Raw genomic sequence first — 13,726 nt, 5'->3', positions numbered from 1 at the left:
TGTTTGTAGGAACTAGAACTGGAATGAAATTCGAATAGAAGTAAAGTAAAATACCGACTTCCATGCACGGCTAAAGTCGTACTACTGCAAAAGGTTGTAACTCTGCTTGCTCCTTTGAAGTGCGTCTTATGTCTGTGCTGTTTGGTGATTTAGTTTTCTGAACATTATGTGCTTGGATCCCAAATAGCCCGCGAGCTAGGAGTGCGGTTGCTTGTGTTGATTTTGGTTGTGATTCAATAAAAAATGAAATGAAATCAAATACTTTACATGACGCGTGGCGTAGGTTTCTTTACACAAAAATGCCGCATGGAGGACACCGGGTTTTGCACTCAATGGTAACCTTAACGCTGTCGATTTAAAATTAGGCGTTGAATTAAATCTGCTCGCATCGCATTTACACTTTCTTTCTATTTCGAAACTATGGAGGTACAACTTAAGCTGTTCGGCGCGCGAAGAAGTAAGCGCTTTAAAAATAGCAGAGATAAAGATAGAAACTGTTCATGCTGGGTTTTAAAACGAAAGTTTTAAGTAAACAATACAAAAATTCTAGACACCCCTAGTCCAAGTGGCGTCGAGACACTTGCCAATTTGGTCCTTAAACTTAGCACCATTGAATTCAACAACTCGTGTTATCTTCAAACTAACGGTACAGCTATGGGCACAAAAATGGCTTCAAATTACGCCAACATATTTATGAACAAAATTGAATCAGACTTTCTCTCCTCATATCCAAAAAAATCTGCTTTTTACAAACGCTTTCTGGATGACATATTCATAGTTTGGACAGAAATTGAGGACGAACTCGTCCAGTTTATCACCGCATTCAACAAAATCCGCCCTAATATCTCTTTCACACACACCTACTCAACCAGTGAAATTAACTTCCTGGATGTTCTGGTTCGAGTTGAAGAATCACTAGTGTCTATAAAAAACCCACAGACAGTCAACAGTATCTTCATTTCAGCAGCTGCCACCCAACTCACTGCAAAACTTCAATCCCACACTCACAGGCCATCAGATTCTAATAAATTTGTTCATGACCGGAAGATTTTCACGAAAATGCTAATCGCATGTGGGACATTCTAAACAAACAAGATTGCCCGTCCTCTATAATCAACGATGTCATTAAAAAGGTGGAAACAACTAATACTAATCACGTCATTAAGGAATCTCAGCCAACATCACAGCGCTGTAATCTCATACTAACCTTCACAAGCAACCTCCCGAACATTAACAAGATCCTAAGAAACACTTTAATATCATAGAACAGAGTGACCGACTTTCAAAAAAATTTTCACAATGGTAGCCCAGGTAACATATAGAAGACCAAGAAATCTATAAAACCATGTTGTCCATTCGAGAGTCAATAAACCGAGAGCTGTAGGTTGCACACCATGCGGAAAAAGCCGATGCCAAGTCTGCAAACACATGGGAACAACGGCACTGGCTAACATCACCCATTCGAATTACAAACATTCTATCCGGGAAGACCTAAATTGCGATTCCAGCAACGTGGTTTACATGCTCGAGTGTGGCGACTGTCGAATGCAATACCTATAGGCTAGACAGACTATTCCTTTAGATTCAGGTTTGATAACCACCGCTCACACACTCAATCCCTCGTCAACCTCCCTCTTTCGAAACACCTCTGCGAGAAAGGCCACGAGTTTGACAAACTTAAAGTAACAATACTACAGAGTGGCTTCAAAACCACTCGTGAGTGCGAGCAATGAGAACCATATTTTATTTTTAAATTTAACACAGTGCAAAGTGGCATTAATGAAAGTCACGGCACCCTCACCTCTCTTCCGAGTTCAGAGGCGTACGAATTTACACAAAGCACCACTGACTCTGTCGTCTGAGGTCATACCCCTTTCTGCATGCCACATTTGTGTAGTTCCTCCCCCCCCCCCCCCCTCCGGTTTGCCTCACCTTGTGACCCCGCGAATTCCACATAGTTTTTCTTTTTTTTCTCTCTCTTTTCCTTTTTATTTTCACTACTCTGTAAGCTTAAAATTTTAAAACTCCTTCCGATACTTCCCCTATTTCGACCCCTCCCCCTTTTGTCTCACAGTCCAGAGGCAACAGCTAAACCAGGGGTGGGTGCAGAAAAAGCAATGCGTTAAAGGTTTTATTTTTCTTTCTTCTTTTTTTCTGAGGTTCTTTTCCTTCCGTTTTCGTTCTCTCTTTTTTTTCTCTCTTTTCTTCCCTGCTCTCTTTGTTGTGGGGTCAAGATATCGTTGTTTTCTCTTTCTTTTTTTTTCTGCCCTCGCGGCCAGGAGGAAGGAGAAGTTCCCGCATTTTTCCACGAAGTTGCCGCACGGCCACGCACCCTGTCAACCATCTCAGAGCTGGACACACCTGTCAATAAGCAATCCTGCGGTGCTTAACAAAGCTGTGGCCGCATCTGGACATTGTGTTTTCCTACTGAGTAGCTGTTCTGCGCACTCTCCTTTTTTTTCGTGTGGGTGCCACTCCGCCTATTTTTTTTTGTTTTTATGTGTATTTTTCTTCTATCTACTTGGTGTTTCTCGCTCACCTGTTCTGTTCCCACCCCTATAAAAGGGGAAACATCAGCAAACACAAATAACTCTGGAAGAAGATCGGTCTTCCGATCGAAACGTCGAGTCAAATAAATGTTTCCTTTAACGAAGCGTATACTTCGCTATATACTCCTGTAAGCAGTCAAGTACTTCATGCTATGGAGCAATACAGAGCGAATGGCTTTCTTGTTTCAGGAAACATTGTCCCAGAATATACAAGTGGCCTAGCTCATTCCCATCCGCACTATGTATCGTGCATCCTTTTGTCTAGCTTACTGGAAATTAAACAGAAGTGTATAAGAGAACCAAAGCAAAGCCCTAACTGCTATCAGCTGGATCTTAGGATGGCGCTTTTTCTTTTTTGAACAAGGTGTCATTTTAGTCCTATAAAAGGTGATTGATAACAAAAAGACGCGCTAAACGGAATTAATTTTAAATTTTTTCTTTGTATGTGGGCGCTTGTTAAGCACCCACTTTTTACGTCATATGTTCTTTTATGGCAGTTTGTTAGTTGCTTTTTAATCAAGGATGAGACATCATATGGCGAGAGCAAAAGCTTCACAGTGGCGACTAGTTCAATTTTGAACGGGATAGGGAGCTGACAGCGATAATCTTTACTTATATGGTCATCAATACACTCATTCACCTTAAATTATGACAAAGCACATATCCCTTAAGTATTACTGTTCTGACTTGAGAGATATTCCTTTCAATGTTACCGTAACAGTGGTATGTGTCTGTACCCACTCAAGAGGTTCCCGCTCACTCTGTGCTACGCGCAGAAAGAACTAAACCAAAAGGTTATAGGACATGTATGGTTCTTACATGGCTAGTCAAATATACACCATCAAAAAGGGTGTCTTCCAAGTGTAATCACTTAATTCTATCCTTCACGTGTAAACACCAAACGAAATTTAAAGCACCGTTTCAAATCCACCACAAAGAAGAGGTGGTGCAGGCGAAACTCTGTCACTCCGTTAACATCACAACAGTGTTGACATGAGGAAAAGGGACACTCGCTTTCGCAGCCATATTTGACGTCAAACGTGCATTTTAGAACAAAAGTTTTTTGTACAACCGACCTTTTATGGGTAATTGTCAAATGCTGGTGCTTGACCGCGACTATCAGGGCTGAAGGAAAATAATGCACAAAAAAAAAAACGAGGGCGGGAAGAAAGGAAACAACAGGACCAGTGGTATTAACGAATCCAGCAGGGCCGGGTCATCCAGATGGGGGTGAGGACAAGTAAAAGTGCCCGAAGTAGAACAAATGAAGTTCAACACAATGGCGAAACGGGCGAGTTGCTCATACATACTAAAGAAAAATAGCGCAAAAACAAACGAGGACGGAAAGACAGAATCAGCAAGACCAGAGCTACTCCTGTTGTTTGCTTTATTTCCGTCCTCACTTTTTGCGCTGTATTAAGTATGTATCACCAGCTCGCCCGTTTCGCCATTATTAGGGCTGCTTGCACAGAAAATGTTTCCGTTTATATAAAAAAAGGCTGCGTGAAGAAACGGAGTGCCAGCGAAGGGAGATGTGCCTTCGTTTTGAAGACGCGCGTATTCTTAGTAGAGGGGCCATTAGGATAAAAGTGAGGCCAGAAAAAAATCAGTGTTATTACTATTACCATTACTACGCAACAGATTATGGGCACAAATCCTGGGAGTTGTTGCAATTGCAAAGCATGGCTCAGAGAAAGTTGTTTGTTCCCTTAAAAATTCAACGAAGCGTTTCGAGAGAACGCGGAGGGAATGGGCTGACACTTGGCTTACGATTTTGTTAGCGAAAGTTTTACAACCTGCGATTGATTCTATCGAATTGTATCTATTCTGAACTCAAAATACTTCGTAAACATGAATGCGCGCTTGTGCGTCAGCAGATGTTTGACCCGCACTGAAAAATGTTGCGAAGGATAAGGTCACTCAAACGTAAAGATCATCTTTAGGGTCTAACGCATAAAACATTCAGCGTGTGTTTGAAGCATAGCATTTATACGCGTCTCACTCTGCATGATTTAAAAAGGCAAAGCCGAAAGTTGGGCAAGTTGGATAACGTCCATGATGTAAAAATAGCGCACAAGGAAGCTTTTTTTTTTATAACGATTTTTTAACTGATCCTTACACAGCGATGAGTGGCCCCTCAGGCTTCGATTCCATTTTTTCCTTCTGACTTGGTCTTTCGAGGAGGGACCGCATGTGGTTGTGTTTGTTTTTATGTTTTTAAAGTGACTACCTTATATTGCGCGTGTCAGCAATAACCCTCAGTTGCGAGTTAGCGCTTGTCTGCGTCGTTTCCTATCCGTCTCTTGTGTGCCTTGTGTGCTATTTTTACATCATTAATTTAAAAAGGCGCTGGAAACTTGTGCTGCTCAAAATGAGTCGAACTGCAGCTTGTTTTACTTAGGTGCTGCTTACTGCTACTTCTCTGGTCTCTGGAACACTTAAAAAGGAAGACTCCGAACGACCGCCGTACGGTGAAGATGAATGTAACTTCGTGTAACAGAATGCCTCAGAGGTAAGAAAGCTCACTTTCTGACATTGTTTTATTGCAAACGTCGAATTGACCACTTGTCGCCAAATGTATGAAACGAGCTCAGTTTCTTGAATACTGCCTCCTTAACAGTGCCTACACTATATATGGGATATCACGTTAAAACAATATCACTAGAAATAAACACCATATGAACATATGATACAAAAATACTAAAATCAGCTGTCTACTTTGGAAGTGCAATAGCACACGCAAGGTGGAAGCCTGGGCATGTTGGTGTGTCATTGTCGTTACAGCGGAAAGGACAAGGCGTCTTGTGTAGGAAAATGCGTTGACTGTTATTGCGTGGTAACATTCCGGAATGGTCCAAGCATCAGTTGTGGCAACTACCTTTATCTGCTGACTTTTTATCTTAACACCGTATTTTCTCCCTGGAAAGAATCCGTTTACCTCCCAACAAAAGGCGTCTGCATCGGCTCATGCATAGCCCCGCTCGTGACATTTATCTTGGGCGCCATGACAGGCTTCTTGACAGTAAACTAGAAGATACTAGTGCGATGCGTGTTTTCGAATTTGTAGATGATTCTTTAGTTATTATGAGCTTTACAGTTACTGAAGCAGGGCCTCGCTCTCGAAAGTTTCATAGATTTTTTTGAATTTTGAAGTTCCTTGACCCCCTTGTCATCACCCATAAATTGCCTTCTGAAAGACCTCTAAGGTTTTTAGACTTTTCCATCCGCTTCTGAGACTGTCATATGTGCAGGTTAGACGAGCCAAGAAACCAGGAACCACTCTTTTAATTATGTTTCCGAAACACCTTAGGGCAATCGTGCAGTCATGCACTGTAAGACAGTTTTCGAAATCAGGTGGAGCGGCTATAGAGGCAGCAGGATACCCAACTTATCTTGTAATTTCTGTCTCAAAGAACCTACTAAAATATATTTTAAGTTCAGGCCGCAGTGGAGCCATTGAAAGGCAAAAAGAAGAAAAAAATTCATAGACGTCAAGACGAATGCATAAGGACCACCTCAATAACCCTGTCACATAAGCAACTACGCTTTATTAAAGATCTTTAGAGAAATGCGCACAGCTGGTCATGTGTCACTGATGCGGCATGCAGAGCTCATGTTCTGTCATTCTTGACATTTCTATGTGTGTGTATTTTCATCTGAGATTGTTAACCACACTATTTAAGCAGTTACAAAACATTAGTAAAGATCAGTTGTAAGTTCAGCGCCGTGTCTGTTCGTCCTCGTTTTTTGCGCTGCAGCCACAATGCAGTAATACAAATGAAATGCGAGAAACAGTAATGCTACCACAACGTCCATCCATTTTCATGGCTGAGTGCTATGCGGTCTCTGTTGCTGTATAAAAAATGCGAACATTGTGGGAACTGCATCATTTACATCGATTCTTTAGCATACTCACTGCACTTCACCGTAGAAATGCAGTTACGCCATTAATTGGTGTGTCATGCAGACGTAGGAAGAGCCGCAACTCAGGGACACGACAAAATTTTGCTGGGCTCTGAGCCACGTCAGAATCAGTATAAATGAGCAAGCGGCCGAAACACGGCACGAAGAAATCAAGAAAATACTCATTCCCTATAGAGATGGCATAAAGTTGGTAAAATGTAAGCTGAGAGGTAAATGGCAGCCTGAATGGAATATTGAAGTAAATCATAAGCAGGACTAAGTAAAACCCATCGCAGGAGAACGGAAGCCATGCTCTCACCAAGAACGTCTCGGAAATCTTGCAATAGACCTAGAGAAAGCGAATTTATTTGACTTCTCATACCGAACGATGCTTCACTAGAGTGCAATATGCTGATGAACCTCTTGATATATTTTTTCTGGTTGGACTACACAGCTTATGAAAAACTACAACTATGGATTGGCACTGTGAATCTGTTCTCTCGACCAAATCTAATTTCTTCCAAATGATTATTCATATGGGGGAAGTGTGTGAACAGACCGCTTTTAAACCGGAATGGCACTTCCTCTTGATGATGTGCTCATGCTTACCTCCCATGTAGTGCTCTGTTGCTCTGTCTTTTTAGGATGTCTGTCATGGCGTTTCCTAAAAGCTTTTTAGATAGTGAATGTCAATAGAAGACAAATTAAGTGTAATAAATGCCTTGTTTAAAAAAATTCCCTGCGTAGCCCCGTTGCTAGTGTACCTGGGTGGCGACCGAAAGGCCGTGGATTGGAATCGCGACTTAAAAATATAGAAATATTATTTTACGTGAAACTGATTACCTTACAACGTTTCCATCTGATACATGCGCCGACTTTTAATTCACATCTCAAGTGCTCTTTTCAATTATTTTCATTCCAGACATCCATGCGAGACGTAATGCGTGACGCAGATTTCTCTACACAAAAATGCCGCAGGGATGAAGCCAGGTTTTCCACTCACGGCAGCGTTAACCCTGTCGGTTTACAATGAGTCAGTGTAATAAATCTTGTTCGCATCGCACTTACATTTTACTTTAATTTAATTTGGAACAATACATGGAGGCAAAACTTAATGTGGAAAAAGCCGGTCATTGATATAAGAAAAAAAAGAAAGAAAATGCACATCGGTGATCTCGCTTAAAAAGTTCAACATTCGAGGACACCGACCTATCTCTTACATTCCATTTTGACAACAATGCAGCATGAATCAAAGCTAGTATTTATATTTAAGGCACTGCGGCCCCGCTCTTTATCCCGCTGCTATGATAGAGACCCACCGATTGTAGATAAAAAGGTCAAAGTGCACACAAGGCGCACTTCGAAAATCTCAAAGTATGAAAACGTGATTGGTGCCCTCATTACATAGGTTCAAGCTTTTAATAGAACTTGCGATAGAGTTCACCGCAGCTGCATATATGACGAAGACAGTACCGGGCAGCACGCTAAGCATTAAAAACGCAATGGGCCTAATATATCAAAAACTCAGTCGGATCACTGCCACAAATCTCTCCTTCTAGAAGCGACCGTCGATGAACCGACGGCAGGGGAAGAAAGGATGCACCTCGTCTGAGAAGACCCGGAACGAATCAGAGGAAGCCAGCGCAGCTGCGGCCGCGGCGCCATCATGCCACACCTGTGTTCGATGGACACGAGCTGCTAACAGTATTGTTGCATCGCAGTGCGAAAGAGCTGCAGACTTACGTTTCCTCCTCGCCAGTTCCCACGGGTGGACTCTACAACAGGTGTCTTCGTTTGCTGTGTTGTGTAGGGCCGATCTTTGTGTCGCGATGAATTGCCGCCTGGTGAAAGGGCGGAGCCTTGGGCTATTTAACCTGCGCCCAAAGTGAGCACGAACGCTCTGGGCCTTGGGTAATAGGCTCATCCAGACGCTCGACGCTTTGAACTCTTAATTTTTGTTTCTTTTCCTTTCTACCTTTCATTATGTAAATAAGTGTCTTAGTTTCTTGCCATTAAACCTGCTTGTTTTCGTATCCCCAACCTTCGAAGCTTCAGACCGTTTCCTCATCCCGGACGAGCCCCCTGGTGATGAAACAACTGGTCACGCTACCCGACTTATGACAATGTGCTTGGAGGCGCGGAGGAGGCGCCAGTGGCGCGGACCCATATTTTGCCGCAAGCCTACCAGCATCGCCGCTTAACCGGTATTCGGCTGACGGCAGCGGGCGCTTCGTCGCTTCCATCGCGAAGCGGCTCGCGCTGGGAACATGTGCAAGACTGCCGTCAGGAATTGGGGGTTATTTAACCCGCTTGTGGCATTACAGCCAGCGCTTCGTCGATGCTAAACTCAGCCCGACGCTAACTCATCCCGACATCACGCTATACTTAGCCCGATTGGAGGCAGGCCACACCTGGCGATGTTGTCCGAAACAGCGTAGCATCTTTCGAGCACTGATAACGCCCGGGGTGAAGCTAGGAGAGGGACGCGGTGGCGGGCACTCTCGTAGGGTGCCTTGATGCGCTCGCCCCTTCCCAGATTAGACAGTTCGGCCGCTGTACGGCGCCACTAGAGGGATTAGTAGTGTGGCAATTTTTATCTCGTTTCTAGCGCCCTCTCAGTACCTTTTAGAGCCGGCAGGCCGTTTTGCGTATCAAACAAGGTTCACGAAGCCTTTTGCGTGCTTGGAGGCAGCGGTGCCGGTTCGGCGTGGTCGTCGTGCTGCTTTCTGCAAGCTTTGGTTATCTGTGTAAGGACGTTTTCGCATTTCCTTGTGCAGGTCATGATGAAGCTCGTAGCGACAGCAATGCGAAGGCGGTGAGCGCACGTTGACAAGTGCAATTGTGTTGCGCGCAGGTTTTCCCAGTGCTCCGACGATGCTGCGACAGCGCTTGGCCCCTCGGGGACAATGGCGGCAAGTGACGGGAAGCGGCGACGTGTTCTCTGGACGCACATCTACATGGCCGGTGTCCCGCTGCTGCGTCGCTTTTGTACTGAATCCTGAAGGTGAGCTCTTTATTCTTCTCAGAACGCGCATCGAATTCCGTAAAACCCTCTGTCTCTAGCCATCCGTGCGCGGTTCGCTTAGTGCAGTGCGCGAACTCGCCAAAGCTAGTTGAATGTCCCCAAGAAGTTATTGGCGGATTCTGACTTGAACGGATATATTAAACGCTGAAGTCGCTTTAAGTCTGTGCCGTTTAATGTGATCTTCTTCGAGGACCTGTAGCAAACAGAACTATATTGAGCGGTTTGTCCGCGGTGGTCCGCTGGTCGCTGTCCCCGAAGATGCAATGAACGGTGCCTGTAAAACACTCCTATATGGACGTCATGCAATTGAGTATAGCGTGTCCGCACTTGAACTTGCGCTTTTGGAATGCAAAATTGTGCGGTGTCTTTAAACTGTTCGTGGTTTCGCTTACGCAACGACTTTCAGCATCGGATGAAGCGGGAGCAAAACAGTTGAATCAAAAGCGCAGTTGAGTTTCACTTCGATGTCGCAATAAGCGTTGTTTTGTAAGCGGTTACGCACCGTATTTAATATTTAAAGGCCAATACGTCTGCGATTTCGTGCTCAAGTTTCGATTATCCGGTTTCTTTTTTTGACGTTCCTGATACTATCCGTAAGAAATGAAAGGCGAACAACGAAGCGCGTGACCAAAGGTCCAGTCTACGCCGTAGGCCCGTCGCCATCACGGATAGGCGCCCTTATCTGGTTTTCCACAGTTTCTGCTTCTTTTTTCTTTGATCACTGTCTCGCTTTGTCACTGGAGCGACGTATTCGTACTTTCTAGCGCGTCAACTCGACCAGCGCGGCTGAACTGGCGGGAGCCGCTGGAGGCCGCGTGGATGACGCTAGCGCTCCCTGGCTTGCACCGCCTTGATTTCGCATCCGTCCGTCATCGTCGCGTTATCAGCGCCCGGCTGCGACGCTTGCAATGAAAAAATGTCCGATCGTGTGGCGGTGGGTGTCCAACATGGCCGTTGTTAAGTCGCACTGTCTGCTGCCGCTAGAAATATGGCGCTCCACTGGCGAAGAGAGAAAAGAACGCCAAAAAAAAATAACAAGCAAAATTATCGCAGACGTGAACTGCGCGCCTAAGTCTGGCGGCAGCAGACGGACGGCGTAAAATGGACATTCGGCCGAGCGCTTCGCTGTTTGCATTTCGTTTGCAGACGATAGTGTAGATGGTGTGCAATGGCGCACAGCCGCGGCGCTGCGGTGCAACGCAGCCGGCCGCCATGTTTGAGGCGCACGTAGCAGACGAACTCCTGCTCCGCGAGCGTGTTTTCTTTGCGTGTCACACTGCTGCTTGGAATCCGCGTGCAACGGAAATTCGGCGTGGTATAGTCGCAGGGCGCGATAGCCGCACGAACGTAGGTCGTAAACGAATGCCATTTTGATTAGGCAGCTGCGTTTGTTAGCGCTGCTCGAGCCAGCCGAGAAAAGAGGCGCAGCGACAAAGTTGACCGCGTCTTTGGTTTCCCTCGATTCTTGGACCGAAGTTTGCATAGTGGCCAATGACAGCAACGCTTCCATGAGAGCAGAGAGCCGCATTTAGTTAAGATACATACGCGGTGAAGTGATCGGTGCTATGGCCTCTCGCTATACAGCGTCTGCGGTGCATGAGCACGCTGGGTAAATCTGACACAGGCGCCGCTTATAACTCATGTGCATGCGCTCTGTACACAGCGCATGTACATGACCGGACTTGGGAAGCCTTGTTACCACTCTGGAGCAGTCGTCCTTTTGCACAAAGGTGGTCGTAGATTTGCGCAACGCCCGCTCATTAAGGCAACAAACTGGGCATATCCCCCTTTCACACTGTGCACCGTGTCGACAAAATTCAAACATCATGGCCGGTAATTTCCCTACACACTCTCTTGTTTTTCTGGAGGCCTTAGTGCGTAAGCATTTCTTTTTAGACGAGATGGGGAGGTTCGCTTAAAGGGCATCACAAGTACTTTAAAATACGTCGAGCCTAAAGGGGTCGAATGTGTGAAACCCGCAGGTAAAGCATACGAAATCATTTTGAACTAGCATTTGAAGAGATGCCCCAAACACGAATTAAAATTGCGACGGTTTGCAGGCTTCTCCGCCGCGCACAGCACTTTTTTGAGGGGGGGGGGGGGGGGGGCTTGACGACGGGTACTTGATGCTGTGAATAAGGAAAACCAACGCCGCTGAAGACAAAGCCCGTCGAACGTTGTTTGCCGGCATCCAACGACGCATGGGAGGGGATGGTTGACGGCAACGGAAATTGAAAATCTTGCTGTCCAAGATGTCGCTCTGAGCTCCGCAACACTCCTTTAGTGGTTTGAAGAGGAAACAACTTTAATCGTTTATTACGTCACCATTTAAAGATTATCGCCCCAGAAAACATATTCGTTGGAGGCACTTAGACACCTCTTAAGTGCGGGAAGACGAAAGCCGTTTGCGACTCATTGCACTGATTTGAATTTGCCGGGCTTGAATTCATTTCACGACCGAGGAGAAGAGCGTGGCGAGAGGAAGCGATGACGTCACGCTGCGCATGCGCAGCGCGTCGGCAGTAGTTGCTTGGCGGCGGATCACACTGCTTCGACGGCCTTTCGTCTGATGTGACGTCATCATACGGTTTTCCTCGTTTTTAAGCAATTTTTGCCCAAATTACAGATCTTTCGGTGATCTTAAGTACTAATTACGCTTAATTAGACATTTTGCAATCTGATTAGGCACATATCCGGCGTTTTTCCGCCCATTCTGTGATAACTTTCACTATGCTGTGACGACTTCCGGTGGATGTGACGTCACACCGTTCCCATCGCTATATCGACGTCCGCGCTATATCGGCGCATTTCGTTTTCTTTCGTTTTAATTGGATATAATCAATTAAATAACTATACAGTCATGAAACTCGGCGTCGGGGTTACATTTTGTCCCATCTATCTGATGCTACCATTCGTTTTCTCCTACCCTGATTCGTTGCCGCGTTATTCGTGGAAGACAGCGTTACACCGGACGTGACCTTGGCTGCGAGTATGAGCCATAAAAGGCTTTCGCCTTAAAAACAACTTTGGATGGTTTACCTACAGCTTATACTGATTGGAATACTTGAATATCGCGTAACTATCAAAGAGTGGTGTACTTGCTCTTTAGTGCCGCCAGAAGGAAGGCATGTATGCGGAGGGACATATCGTCTGTAGCTGGCTTCCCCGAAATAAAAGAACTGAAAACGACTACCGTTTCCCCTTTACCTTCAATACCTCCCCTCACCAGCCCCCTCCAGCATATCTGCCGCCCCTCTGATTTCAATCCCTGGGGAAACCCTCGGTCATGACACTTTTCAGTCGACCGCGTTTCGTTTTCAGAGGCTACGCTTAGGTATTTTAACTATCACTAGCGTCTACGGTTGAAGATTCCATGGCACGTCAATGGAACGCGGTCTCCGGGCTACAGTTGCAGATTTCGTATGTTTTCAAGTCGCGACGCATCTAAGTACGTGACTGTGGGTTGATAAAGCACGGCTTTCGATGCAGTGCAACGTGTATTGATGTCGCTCGTTGGTGTCATCAGTGAAATTAATCAAACCATGTGATTTACGGTCATCGAACTGCTGGATTTGTTTTAAAAGGACACTGGGAACAAATTCAAGTTGTCGTGTCTCGACAGCACACTGCGTTATTATCCCAAAGAGATAACTCGTACCCAAAAGGCTTTACACAACTTACACAACAAGAGTTTACAGAACATTTAAAAATTTGTTTTTTTTTTAGCTAGGACAGCGCGTTTTTCGGCCAAGCATTGTCAGCTGTGTAGCACATCAGAATGCGGCTAAGCCGCTCTAACTAGCTGGATGGTTAACCGATATTGAATAGTTAACTTTTAATTACTACTGTTAGGCTCCTCAATTAAGAGGCGTGTAGCCCACCCTAATTAATATCTGTATTAGTTTTTTTAATTTCGAAAACGCGGTTGCCGTCGGTGCTGTGGCCCAACAAATTTACGCCAAACCGCGTCAAAATACACGCGCTTTCCTGAAGGTTGCAAGCAAAGCAACTTCTCCAGTGAACGTAACTCGTCGAGATAGCCAAAATTGGTTGGGCCACAGCGCCGAGGCTAACTGCATTATCAAAATTCTAGAAGCTGATAAGGATATTACTCAAGACGGGCTTACACGCCTGTAATAATTAAGGAGCCTAACGGTAATAGTTAAAAGCTATCTACTCAATATTGGTTAACGAGCGTGCTAATTAGCACGTCTTAGCTGTATTCTGATGTGCTACACTGCTGACAATG

The sequence above is a fragment of the Amblyomma mixtum genome, chromosome 1, assembly GCF_055824585.1.
Source record: "Amblyomma mixtum isolate Tamu chromosome 1, ASM5582458v1, whole genome shotgun sequence".
Classification (NCBI taxonomy): domain Eukaryota; kingdom Metazoa; phylum Arthropoda; class Arachnida; order Ixodida; family Ixodidae; genus Amblyomma; species Amblyomma mixtum.
This window is presented reverse-complemented; position numbering follows the sequence as displayed.